Here is a 14,780-nt window from a genome sequence, read left to right on the forward strand (position 1 = left end):
ATCTTACTTTCAGATAAAGGTTATAGAATTAAATCTTCAAGAACGAGTTGAAGGTATCTTCAGATACCTTCGCCTTGCCTATATTCTGCATCTATATATTCTCACTGCTTCTTTTCCACAGTGTGAGCACTGGAGGTAGGAGACCAGCACTCCAAGTTATCCTTCTCTGTCCTCAGCATATATCTGAGATACCCCCACAAAAGTTAACTGTATGGCAGGACATTCACATTGAGGTGACAACAAGGTGGACTTAGTACTCCAGTTTCATTTTCTTACCCACTCTCAGAAATGCACTTGGCAGCACCTGATATAAAACAAGAGACTAAAGATAAGAGGATCTTCCTCTCTTAGAACTTCTGCATGCCCAGCATACTATGCTGATCAGTGCTTGAAATTAGAAACTGTTAAATGTTATTGTTCCTTACAATTGCTTACTAATATAGCAAAGCTGCCATCTTCTTTAGTAAGAATTCCTTTTTTCACAGATGTTTAAATGTTTTTGAAATGGGCAAGGCAAAGAGTTTTTTATATAACAGTGTACAAAAAGATGGTTGTATTAAATTTCGTAAGGAAAAAGGGATGAGTGTATTAACAATACATTAGTTGATTAGTATTCAGGATCATTTTTAGGTTAGACTTAAACACATTTCATCCTTTCCCACGATCAGAAAAGGACTTGCTAATACCTGTATGTGCCTGGTTTATTTGAATTCTACTTTTCTAAAAGGCTAAATCACTTTCTCACTTCTCCCGGCAACTACCAGTATTTTATTTCTCTCAGTGTGGAGTGTCCATGGGCCAGAGACACAATGGACTGTAAGAGAAGAAGAGAAGATATATTTTCAGAGAGATAAGGATGAAGCTTATTTTTCCATTGATGCATATGGAAACCAAAGAGATGGCATAAGTTTCACTGAGTCTCCTGGAGCAGTCATTTTTTTTCACCATGAGTTTAAAAAGATACTGAAACATGTTGATCTTAGCTTTTGTACTGTACTGGATATTTTAAGGCAACAGGATATTTGCTTCTAAAGAAAACAGCTTTTCCTGTAAGTCTTCCTACAAGATTCATGACTCCAGCTAGCCTGCTTATTTTCTCATTAGAGCTGCATTGAGAAATGGTAACAGAATGGATTGGTCTGAAAAACAGTGTGATCTTTTGTTTTTCTCTCAACTGAAAGCAAAACATTTTCCTTTTTTGAGAGAGGGAGAAATAGAACTTCAACAGGTTTAAATTGTGAATACATAAAAAAGAACAGTTTGCTGGCTTTTTCTCCTAGAGAGACTTCAAGCAGTTTCTGAGTGGTGTGAATGACTGAAACTATAAGCTCGGTCTACACTATTTTAAGTATGATCAAGGCCATTTGTGCAACATTTATATGCAAAGTAGGTGAGAAAAGTGTGCCATAGAGAAGCCTAAGACTTTTATAATAGAGAGAAAAAGCACAATTTATCTGCCTTAAGCTGCTGTACTTTCATCAGAACTACTGGGTCCTACTATGAATAAGATGTTCAGCAGAGCTCTTTTTGACTTTCTTTGTCACAATGCTGAAGATGTGAGGTGGGGACAGGGGTACAGACGTCCACACACACAGACATACACGTGGTTTAGTGAAAAGAGGGAAAGACATCAATACTCAAAATTTATAGGTACAGGGCTGGTTTTTTGTGGTTTTTATTGTGGGTTTTTTTCCCACAGAAAGGTCAGTGGAGTGATTACCCCAGCAAGTTTTAATCTTGAGACTATAAATTCCTATATGTGCTAAGACACCAGTTTTGAGGACTTTGTATGCATACAAATTCTTATGTTTCTCTGATTTTTATTAAGCCTGCAGGAAAATGTTTTGCATGCTTATTATGACACAAAATGTTGGCTTATTCCAGCAGCCCTTATGTAATGGGTGGGAAAATGTCTTTAAAAATGTAACCCAAAGTTTTAATTTTTTGTTTCTGTGCTTAACAACTGTTAGAATATGTCTTGCAAATCTTCTCTACTTCCTTTTTTTTTTTTCAAAAAGCAATCTATGTCCTGTTATAGTTCTCTGTGCCCATAAAATTTTGTCCCCTGCCTCCTTTTAAAAGTCTCTGTATATCAATTTCTTTAATTGCTTGAAAGTATGACCAAATGGCTCTGTAAGACCAAAACTGATTTAGTAACTTTGTGCTGTACTCATTTCAAAACCCAGTGATGGCAACAGTACTAGTGAGCCTTTACAATGCACATGGCTAAGCTGCTATAAAGGCACCAGAGCTGATCTTCCTAAATAGATTTTAAAATGACATTGAGATATTTTAAAAAGAGATTATTTAATTTTTTTCCCTGTGAGTTTTATAGTTAGGTAGTTCAGGAGCTGATTTGTTACACCAGATAGCATGGATGCATCTTTCCTCTTAGCCTTCAGAAGTGTAATGAGAACTGGAAGCAGGATGTCTCCTGAGTATTAGAGAGGTAATCTGAAGGAGCTCTTCTTTTTCAAGGACATCCTGTTCAATCCATTATCTCCTGTCTATGTGCAGAGCCTAGTCTATCAAAAGACAGTGACTGAACAAAAATTTTATTTCAAATAAATGAGTGCATTGGTTTAATAAAAGATTTCTACTGCATGGTGTAAAAGTTCTATAAATGCACACTGAAATCCTAAAATACAGAAACTTTTTATGTGTCCAAGTTAAATCTTTGTTATTTCTTTCAGGATGGCTTTCCTGAAGCAAACATAGTTTGTTCTCTCTATTAAAGTAAAACTGTTCTGAGCTCTCTGAGTACTAACTGGCACTTATTATTTAAGTAACCTGCTTTCACTATTATAAATGTCTGGCATAGAGAATACATATTAAGAATACTTGACAATTTACTAATTTATGATCTTTTTACTTGTATTTTAATATTTCTGGCAAGCCAGCCTGTGTTGATGTATTAGACAAACATTCAAAATACAGACTTGAGATCTTGAAAGCTTCTTTTTTCAACTATCATCTGAACACTGAATATTTTTGACCTATTTTAAATTTTAATTTTAAAAAACAGACTGGGTACCTGTGAATTGAACTCATATGTTACATGCAAGTGCCCTTTTACTGATGATTCACTGCTCACAATTTTTTGGATTTGACTTCTGTTGGATTAATTCATGACTAGGGTTTGCCTGTGATTTCCTGCTTTTATAATTTTTTAGAGCACTGCCTGCTTTTTCCCTACATTCTCTGTCTGGTTGTTCTGAGGCTATTGGCACAGGTTATTTCACTGGCCATAGGTCTCTTTGCCATTACTTTGGCTCTCCATTTCACTTGCAATGTTTAAAAAACATTTGTTGGATATTTCTGCTCATCCTCCATCTCCTATTATATAGCTATTTTGTCACTGTATCAATCCCTAAATTATTTCAAAATGCTGTTTGCATGATTTAACAGGGTTGATGAGACTGCCCACATTACAAGAGGACAAACTCAAAATAGATCAAATTTCACATTTGCCTTTCCCAGCTTTCAGAAATTCCTCTCTGAATTATAAAGATCCCCAGTTCGGAATAAAACAATGATTCAGAACAAAAAGACAAGCTGAACTAAAAACAATGGTTCTGAACAAAAAGACAAGCCATGAACAAGCTGACAGCTGCCCTGATCTAGTAACCTGTTAGGGCACATATTCAAGTGAGGAGCCAAAGATTAGGACCAACTCCACCCCTTTTCTGGGAAAGTTTAAGCATATCCATTAGATTTCTTATGCCTTTATTTCCATATTTGTATGTTTTCTCACCCTTTTAAAGGTGTTAGCAAAGGGAGGCTATGTTGTAGTCATACAACCTGCAATAACAAAAAGTTTAGACTGAGTGAGCAGCACACGAGTGTGAAAGCAATGTTGTAGTGGGAACCAGAACGAATGTGATCACAGACAGAAATTTGCATGAGCACAATCTGGAAAGCTTTTCTCCCAGCACACTGCCTGCAGCAGTCTCAGATCACAGAGTCTATAATACATCTAGTAACATTAATGATACATTTTACAGCAGGATTCATCCCCGCTGATCCTGAAGTGCTTTACAGGTCCATCACATAAAATTTTCTTGGTCCATCACTTGGGACAGCTGCACACGTGCTGGGGGCCTCCCCTGCCCAGCATGAGTAGGCAGGTCTCAGGTTATGCTGCTGGGAGAAGAGCTCCTCCACTCTCCACAGTCCCCAAGTAGGGGAATTTGCTTTGGCAGAAGAAGCAGTTTTCAACCTCAAAGGCACATCACCTGCCAGCCAGAGTTACTACTTTCTGTTACTCATGAGATTCGTTCTACTTTAGATTTTGCCATGATAGAGGGAGAAATTCTCTCTCCTGAGCTCTGTCTCTATTGTCTTCCTGCAACTCCTGCTACTGGTAGCTGTTGACTGGTACTGGTACTGGTACTGGTACTGTCTTACCATAACATCCTTCATACATCACATTATTGCCATACCCTCACTTCACAAGAAAGACATAGTTTGTCTTAGCTAGAACTTGAAGCTATTGCATTAGGAGTGCAAACTCATGCAAGCATTGCTTCCCCTTCGCTGAGACCCATGGGTTTGTTGGTGGCTGCCTTGACATTAGTTTATTTTGTTGCTTATAAAAGACCAGAGGCCCAGAAGGAAGAAATACATTTCTCAGATGTTAGAGTTATCTCTTGGAACAAAGTTCAGTCCTACTCCCACACATACCCAACCGTTCAGCAGCAAGACCCAGATACATGCAAATGTAGAGCCTTTTGGAACTGAACCAAATTACCACAGCTCCAGATCTGTTAAGGTTCACAGCAGGAGGTGTTAAAGGATATGAAATAATAGAAAGGAAACACAGACAGAAGTTATTGCCAAAGGAATGGTATAACTAGGAACTGGTGGGGAAGTCAAGCTAAAAAGGCAAACAACAGGTCTAGGGACCTAAGGGGTTTATTCTTTATTTATGGGATGTCTTTGAAGGAAAGGACCCTGGACTGCCTTCTCACTACTACTAGTTCTTACTATAAAAGATTAATGAATGAAGAACAAAGAGGAATAAATAGAGTTGCCAGGAAAGAGATCCAGAAGTGAACTTTAAAATGCATCTCTCATCCCTTCAACAAGGTAAATGCTTTGACTCCTCTAACAGCGTGCTTTGTCTGGGTCTGAAGGGGAGGATGCCTGAAATGAGGGTAATACGCAAGAGAGGCCACCAGCTGTGCACCATGTTAAGGGATATTTCTCCTGGGTACTGCCACCAGCAATGTGGTTAATAGGTCTTGACTGGAGAGTGTAGCTCATAAATGTGTGTCTCATCTGTACCCTTGATCAAGGTGCTACAGTGTACCCAGATGTTGATTCAGGATTCATCTTCATTGTTATGGATCTTGTATAAAACTAACTATTTAAATACTGAAAGTCTGAGTATCTTGTATTGCAGCTCAGATTAGGCAAGCCAAATGTGATTCTCTTAATGCTGCAGTCCCCAGTGCAGACAAAAAGCTTTCTCAGGTTGAGATCCTGCCACTCACGTAATTATTTAGAGAAAGACAGCTCCAATACTTCAACTCCAGTACTTCACAAGAGGAATGGAAACATTAGGAAAAGTTTTTTCTTTGATGTAGAATATGCTGCCACTTTTTTGTTATTAAAATAGGAGCTAACTTTAAATAAATAAAATTTTGCCTGGAGGCGTCTGAAAACTAATGTTGTGTTTTGACAGTGTCATTTTTCTGATTCCTGAAGGCATTATGTGAGTTAGCTCAGGACTTCAGCATGATTTTTCTTCTATGGTACATACAATGAATTAGTTTTTCAGCTCTGGATTTTATTTGATTTCTCTCTCACACACAGGCAGAGTCACATCACTATGCAACTTTCCTACTTGACAGTCACTCCCCAAAGTTGGGTTTTCCCCTTTTTAATGAACAGGTGGATCAACCCGCTGTAAAAGAAGCAAAAGAGAGGATATAGCAAAGTGGAGGCAGCTACCGCTATTTCTTATCAGAAAAAATGGATGGAAATCAATCATCTTTGAAAACAAACTAAGAAAATTAACAAAGGTCACACAAAACCCCCAAAAGACAGAATTTTTGTTTAAAGAACTCCACACTACCTTCACATGCAAACTGCATGTAATGCTTTTTTAATTGGGTTTGTAGGTTTATATTCCTCGAATTTCTGCTTTTCTTTAAAGGATATTGATATAAGAATGACATAGGATTTTGAGAACAAGTAGGCAGTGTTTAAATAACAGCTGATTTGAGACCCCCTGTCTTTGATGACAATTTATGGCCCTCTTAAAAAAAAAAAAAGGAAGAAGTCATTTAGGTGTATTCTCAACTAGAAAACTCAGGTAATGTGTGCTTAGTGGGAGAAAAAGGATTGCTAACAGCACCATGTGTCTCACAGCATAAAGTGCAAGCCTAAAATTGCACGTTTCTGAGCATTCTCAATGTGCTGTGAGCAATTCCATACACTGTATTTCAAACACTGAGTGCCCACACTAATATGTACATATATCAAGAGTGGCTACAGTTTTTGCTACATGATTTCAGGAGACAAAAAGAGCTGGCCAATGGACTTCAATTCCACAGTACAACTGTCAGAGTATTTTATTTTCTATTTGAATGCAAGTAAAATGATTTTTAAATGGTTTGGGGGTTGGGTTTTTTTGGTGGGGTGTTTTTTGGGGTTTTTTTGTTGGTTGGTTTGGTTTGGTTTTTCTTTTGGTCATGGTTGTATTTCGCCCCCCCCCAAAAAGAAGTATTTCTTTTCTATTGAAAAGGGCAGATTTTCTGTTCAGATTCCTTTCTTTCCCTGGAATTATCCTGAAGCATTGAACCATAGAAAATTTTCTGTTGCAGAACTTGTTGCAATTTACATATTTTAAAATGTTTAGTTGGAATACCTAATTCTATTTAAAAGATATTTAGAGACACATTATTTCAAGAGAGAAAAAAAAAAAAAACTTTCTCTCTGGTATAAACAGAGTTCAGAGGTGTGAGCAGAATCCTCAGGAACAAGAGCTCTTACATTCTGATGTTGACATTGAACCTTGCAACAGTAACAAGTTATACATTTATGATCTCTTCTGTCCTGTAAAACGAGGACAGCAGTAATGGGTTTGGATTGGATTGTTCTGAAGACTCTCTTTTAGGCAGTGACAGGAATACAGTGAGGCATCCTGTGAGTGGCACACACCGTGGGAAAGGAGAACATTCCCAATGCTCTTCATGCCCACAGTTCATGAGGTAACTTTGAGTCATGAGTGAGTTGTGGCAGAGACTTTTTTTAAAATACAACACTGAGAATTTTTTTCACTTGCTTTCTGGTCCACATGCAGAGTTGAGGATGGGTGGGAATGCTGTTGCAGGTCAGGTGCAGACTGGCACAGGAGCCCAGGCTTGTCTCCTGTAAAGCTGCAGGGTCACTGTTGAGATTCTGCACTGGAGAGCTGTGTTGTGTAGCATGGGCATTCTTTGTCTCCTAGAGCTACTCCCTCATTGTCATGGATTTCTCTTCAAAACTAGAAAGCCTTGGGTTTAATACCACTGAGATTTTTAGAATATTACTTCTCCACAGAAGCTGCAGAGTTAAGAACTGCAAACAGGGCAGGAGGATTGAGAAAACTGCTTTTTCTCTTCTATCATCAGACATTTTATGCCCTTTGGTCTTCTTCCTCTGTTACCTCTGTGTTTCTCTTCTCTCCTTTCTTTCCCCCTCTTTAGGGTTCCTATTCCTCTTGATTTTATTTTATTTTATTTTATTTTATTTTATTTTATTTTATTTTATTTTATTTTATTTTATTTTATTTTATTTTATTTTATTTTATTTTATTCTTTCTCTCCCTGGTACTGTCTTAAAATGTTCAGTGTATGTTAAACAAAAGGAAAGATCCATGTGAACTCTACATTTGCATTCATGACTAAGGACCTTAGAAATCCAAGTTAAGATGAAGATCATAAGCAGAAGCGAGACAGCACACAGAAAAAAATGCTGAAACTCGCACCTGGTACCATTGGCATCAGATATATTTAGAAATACAAACTGTAAAGTTTCATAGTTCCAAGGCAAGGTGAGACCAAGCCTTACATTGTACCCAGGTGTCAGCTGCATCTCAACAATGTGACTTGGTAGTGAAACACCATCTGTTGCCTTTACCAAGCCCCATATACTTCTTTCAAAATGACCAAAGTGACTGGGAACTTTGAACAATTTATATTTTGACTGAGTGGAATTTGTGCTCCCTAGTCATGTAAGGACAGACCTACAAAAAGTTTCTTGGGAAGGTAGTATTTTATGATCTGGTAGATTGAACCAAGATTTCCAAAGTTTAGCAAAGCAGACTATATAAATAAAATATAAAGTCAATCTACTGAAAAAAAAGTGTTAGAAAAATCCTCACTATTCCTTGTCCCTTTTTCCCATGTGATGAAAGGCTTTAAAGGAGATGCACCACGAGTGCCATGCCACTTAGTCTGAATGTTGAAGCCCAGCACATCTCCTAAAAATCTGCACCTTTGCACGGTTGCTCAAAGAGGAACTGATTCCTTCAGTGTTGAAACGCCAGAACAGGCTTCGCAGAGAGGTGGCTCTGTGTGTCAGTGTCCAGGAGGAATCTGGACATTGTGCTCAAGAGCACCGTGCTTTGCCTTGCGGCCGCCCTGCGGTGGTCAGGCACTGGGGCCGGCCCTGCAGGTCCCCCCGACGGGAGCGGCCGTGCCCTTGTGCCCGGCTCTGCCCCGCTCTGCTGACTCCCTGGGCGCTTTCAGAGCACTGCGCTGCTCTGGACCTGTGTTCCAACGTAAGGATTTTCCTAAGAACACGACAGGTCACACGCTTTACAAGTTACAAATCCCGCTGGGGAGCCTTCGTCACCGCTGCCAGGCACAGGTATGCCTGTCGCCGCAGCGGACACCAGCTGCTGGAACTGACCGCATTTTTTAATCTCACAGTCTCCCCCGAAATGGAGAGGCGGTAAAGGCGCGTCCGAGCACGCCGCAGAGCAGCCCTCGAAGAAGGGGCACAGAAAAGGGGCTTTGGTCTCTCTGCTTCCCCTCCCGCATCCCTCCCGCCCGGGCCTCGGCAGCCGCCGCCATTCCGCGGGCAATGCTGCCCCCGCCCGTCCGCGCCGCGCAACAGCACGGGGCTGCCCGCGGGCCGCCGCAGGGCCGCGCCGGGGCCGGGGCCGGGGCCGGGGCCGGGGCCGGGGCCGGGGCCGGGCCGGGGCCGGGGTGGGCCGCCATGGTGACCCCACGGCCCGGCCTGCAGCGCCCCGAGCCCCAGAGCTCTGCTCTCACTCTGCAGTTGTGCAGAAACGGGGCACAGTAGTTACAATTAGTAATAGTAGTAGGTATAGTTCCCGGTTGATGCATGAAGTGTTATGGACGGCAAACATACACACACACCCCTCTTACCACACCATTTGCTGCTTTGCAAACTTGAGGGTTTATTTAAGTCAGTTTTGTGTTTCCCGACCTAGAACTATAAATACAAGAATTACATTCCCAGCAAATACCGAGAGATACAAGTATAATGTATCAACCAGGAGGGAGAGAGAATGAGGCTGCGGCATGAAGTGGTGCCAAAGGGAGAGTTAAAAAGCAGGAAGAGAAGAGAAGTCTGCTCTGCTTTAGACTTTCCAAACCCCTTCTGTCGGCTGCTTTCTCATGCTGCAGTTCTTCCATATGCTCCCTACACCCACCAACACACCCACCTACACACACTCACAATTTACCAACATACTTCATGTCTTTGCTGAATTAAATTCCACACCATCATTCAAATAAAATAAAATAAACAGCTGTTTTCTTTCCACCAAAACCTAACGTTTTCTGACTTGCTGCTTGAGAAGCGTTTGAAAGAAGCAGGCTGCTGAAGCTGCTTTAGTACTGGCACATTGTGACACTGCACACAGGGCCAGGGCTGGACCTGGACACTCACCTGTGCTCCTAGAACCACTCTGCTTAGGAAGGGGGCCCTTCCCAGGAGCAAGGACTTAGAAGCTGAGCAAACAGGAGTAGACTGTCTTAGCAGTCACTGAGATTCCAGAAAATGCTTTGGTTGAGTCTCTGGGCCTGATAAATAGAATATTCAAAGCAGCACAGACAGGCAGGGCACTGCAGAACTACATCACAGGTATTTATTTCACAGCCTCTCTTCCTGTGGGAGAAGTACATCTCCAAGAATGCAGACACCAGAGACTGGCTGGCATTTACCCTACCTGTGTCATTGTCTGTGTTAGCTCCCAACTGAATTTGCAGCTGAAGTTTGAAAGCCCTGTGTACAAACAAACAGTAGGAAGGCAGGGCCCTGAAAGAGTTGTCAACAGGATCCTGTTAGCAGACATTCCTGTGGTTTGTCTGCCGTGGACAAATGTTCATCTCTGGAGGTCAAAAGGTTGAAAGCAAGACAACCAGCTCAAGTGGCCACATCAATATGTATGTAAGTATGACTCTGCCTTACCCCTCCTTTCTGACTGTTCCAACATAGTTGTCCTAACAGTTCTGGCAGGAACAGCTCTCTCAGATCATTGATTGTGTTGGTTACAGCTGCAGGAGCAAGGTGGCTGCCCTGTACAGGTGGAAAGCCGATGGAAGAACACTATCTAGCTCAGAGCTGACTTATCATCCAGTAGAATCCAAAGACCAAGATTATATGCCTGGTTTTTCCATAAAGCACTTTATGAGACACAAATCACAATCTTTAAATCAGCTGTATCAATATGCTAGGATATTGTGTAGGTACATGCCAAGCCAGCAAGAGTAACTGAAGGACTCAGATGCTTTGCTCTCAGCTCAGTGCAATTCAGAAGTCATAGATAGTCAAGAATACTCTCCTCATACTAAACACCCAAGCCATGTTGGACCTGGCACAAAACCCAACCCAGAGAAGACACAGCACACTCCTCTCTTATTGTGCAGTACAGTTCACTGGAATACAGGACAACTATAACCAGAAGCATTTAAAATGCATGTAAAACCAGAAGGGCAGAAGGGTTTTGAATCTGTATTAGTTGTTGGCATCAATCACTGACCTAGTTAAGTTTCTGGTTCATGATGTAAGTTTTCATCTGTCCATCCAGTCTTGACTAGAATCCAAAGAAATACCTGATCCTGTTGTCTACCTTAGACATCAAAACCCCTACTCATCCTTATATTGTCACTTCCCAGCTCATGAGAGAAATTATTTGCCTCAGATGGGCTTTCCCATCTACTTTTTATAGCTCATTTACAGAGCTACCCTCCTGATTCTCTGTGTTGCTGGTGCCAAGCAGCTCTCCCAGAAGCCTTTGAGAAGGACAACAGGAAATTACTTCCAGCAACTAAACTAAATAGGAGAAATGAGTTATTTTAATCCTTTGCTCTAAGGACAAAGACATATGCTCCACTACAGCTGTGAAATGATGAACTCAGCTGGGAAGAAGAGCATTCCTATAAAGTTCATCAATTGCTCTGATGAGTACACAGTAAGATAATGCAGGTCACATTGGTAGGATCTTGTCATGCTGTTGATTAACAATTGACAATGACTGTTGAGCACAAGAAGAACCGTGTTTGTAGGAAAACCCAAAAACTTCTAGCCATAGTTGGTATTGAAAGACTATTACCTTTTTTTTTTTTTTTTTTTTTTTTTTAAATGGTTTTTAAGTGTATTTCAACATCTGGGCTCCCTTTCAGGAATGATCAGTGGCTAATTATACAAGGAACAAAAAAAATCAAATAATTTTTCTTTCTCTGCTTGTTCTCTCAGTCTTTTCTATTTCAGATACAATCTCCTCAGTACAAAAAAAAAACAAAAAAAAAAACCAAAAAAAAAAACCCAAGTATCAAACTGTCAGTGTTACTCCTCTTTTCTTATGAAAGCCTCCTTTTCCTTGAGAGATACTGCATTGACATTGGGCTGACCTTTTTCTAATACTGATTTACCTGCAAGAGTTCGTTCCCTGAGGTACAGTAAAATTGCTAACAAAATATGCTTTCCTGATATTAGTGAGATGTTTAGATGTATGCTTATACATTTTGACCAAGGCACTGGCTATAAAGCTGGAGGAGAACAGTGGTGAAACCTACTGGTTTACTGGTTATGGATACCTTAAAGAAGGGAATGTACCAGGAAGAAAAAGAAAAATGAAGCTGTGGGAAGAAGAGGAGAAACAGACAAGGCAATCTAAATTAAAAGGGAGCAACAAAAGAAAAAATGAAAATGCCAGAAACTACTTTTTTTACCTTGTCAAAGCCACTATTCTTCCTCAATTTGTAGGTGGGGTCAGGCAATGAGTGTTGATTATGAGAAATTGTACTACCAGGTGAAATGAAAAGAGCCATATTTTGAAATCAGTATTTTCCCTCTTCCATTTTTTTCCTGTTTTCTAGCAGTACCAGTTGTATTCACAATTTATGAGTACGTAGGTTCGCTGTAGCTACTGTGCTGGGTCTCAGAGATACTGAGAGTTACTTTATTGCTATATAGTATAGCAATAGCATAGCTATAGCTGCCTTTTTGACTTTGTGGCTAAAACAGTGTTGATAACACACCAGTGTTTTGGCTACTGCTAAGTTCTGCTTGCACAGCATCAAGGCTTTTTCTTTTTCCCAGCTCTGTCCCCCAGCAAGTAGGCAGGACATGGGCATGAAGTTGGGAGGGAACACAGGGGACAGCTGACCTGAAGTGGCCAAAGGGATGATCCATACCATGTGGTGCTGTGCTCAGCAATAAAAGCTGAGGTAGAAGGCAAAGGGGAGACTGTTCAAAGGTGGCTGCTGATTTGGCATCAGTCTTCTTGTTGGAGGTGGTGAGTGATTACCTTTGCATCACTTGATATCACATATTTTTTCCTCACCTATTAAATTATTTTTGCTTTGACCCATGAGTTTTCTCACTTTTGTTGTTCCTGTTTTCTCTGCCATCTCACTGGGGAGAGAGGAAAAATGAGTGAGCAGCTGTGTGGGTGCTTGGCTGTTGGCCGGGGTCAACCCACCACAGCAACACTAACAAAATTTCATAAAGTCAGTCAAAAAGCCTTGAAATTACTCAAATTCCTCCTTTACACAACATATTCTGACAATCATACAAGCTGCAACATCTTTAGATCCTTCAGTTATCTTCTCAGTTTTGGTTCTATTATCCCTCTCATATAAATCAGTTTGTCATGGCAGGAAGAGAACTTTGCATAGTTTTGGCTACAGGAGGACTCAAGGAAAAGAAACCTCTTAGAACAGGTCTTCTGGCATGGACATTAATCTGAATCATTTGTGGAAGAAGCCTTGGAACATGGTGCCTCAGGCCTCTTTTTACTTGAGACACGAGAAAAGTACCTAGTGAAAACTAACAGCAGGAAGCACTCTGCCTCAGGACTGATGACAATAAGGGGTAAAAGAGAAAAAGAGAAAAACTCTCAGCACTCCTTCCCTGTGAATTGGGAACCTGATTTTGGCAGCTCTGCAGGCTCAGAGCTCTGCTGTGTTCTCTCTTAATATTTTAATGAACTGAGCAAATGACAGTCCCAGCTGAGTACTTGTCTTTGTTGCTGTTGCTAAGCAAAACAATGGTAAAAAAAGCTCCTTTTTCATCTTCTAAATCATAAAAACAACCAAACCATTTGTTTGATATGTGCAGAAATTCATTCTACCTCTATGCCAGCTCAACCCACACACCTCAGTTCAGTCTTTCATGGTTTTTTATACATCCTTGATCAATTTCTCTAACACATGCCATGACACATCCCGATTTGATTGTCATGCACATCCTATATATCCTTATGGCCACACAGAGTCCATTCAGTTTGTCCTATTCATCTGGGCTCCAGCACAGCTCATGGCATTATAGATCAATGCAGGTTTCTGTTCTCTGGATTGGCTGAATATCTTGCCTTGCTGGTTTTAGAGTTCAGCGATGGCATAAAAGATGATGGCATATTTTTGCATTCTTTCTCTCTTTCCTTCTCCAGTAACTTCCTGCTTTCCTAAAAAAAGCTGTTGTTTTTTTTTTTTCCAATTAAGAAATGTTCCAGACTCCCTTCTCTTCATTATATATTTATCAAATAACTTTTTGTATTTCTAATTGTTTCTCTCTCTTTCCTTTCACTTTTACATTTTTTTTAGCCATCTGTCTACATTTCCTTAGCCATGTGAGTTTTAAGTCATGAGTAGTTAAAAGAAGTTCTAGTCTCTAGTCTAGTCATGTGAGTTTTAAGTCATGGGTAGTTAAAAGAAGTTCTAGTCTCGCATACATTTTGGTGGGGCCTGATATCTACCCTACTCTTCAATAACTTGTCTTTGCAAAATGTGCCTTGTGATAAAAAGTTTTATCTAATGTGATATTAAACCATTTTGTCTGTAATATGAGTAAGGAAGTTCCTACTTAAAGCATCAGTGAATGTTAACTATCCCTTTCTGATCAATGCAAATCTCTGATCCTGAGCCCTGACCTGTAAGACACAGTTAACAAGCATGTTGGGGAGCTACAGATAACAGTTCCAGTTTGAATGATGAGGGCAAAATAAGCAAGTGATTATTAGCCCTTCAAAGGCCATTGGTAATAGATTTGCACAAAAAGAGGGGAAGTTTCTACCTTTTGGTGATACTGTCTGACATAAGTGCTTTCATGGCTGACAAAGATGCTGAAAAAAGATCAGTAAGTAGGAGAAAATATTTTCAGTCATACTGAGTGTTTAGCTTTGATGACTCTTCCTTTGACTATGGAGTTCAACATTACAATTGTGCTACTCCCAGGTTTTTAATATAATGAGATTACTATAAAAACACTACCATCAAAACAAACAAGCTCTTAACATAGATAATTTTTCAAGTTCC

This window comes from Ammospiza nelsoni, chromosome 6 (assembly GCF_027579445.1).
Source record: "Ammospiza nelsoni isolate bAmmNel1 chromosome 6, bAmmNel1.pri, whole genome shotgun sequence".
NCBI lineage: Eukaryota > Metazoa > Chordata > Aves > Passeriformes > Passerellidae > Ammospiza > Ammospiza nelsoni.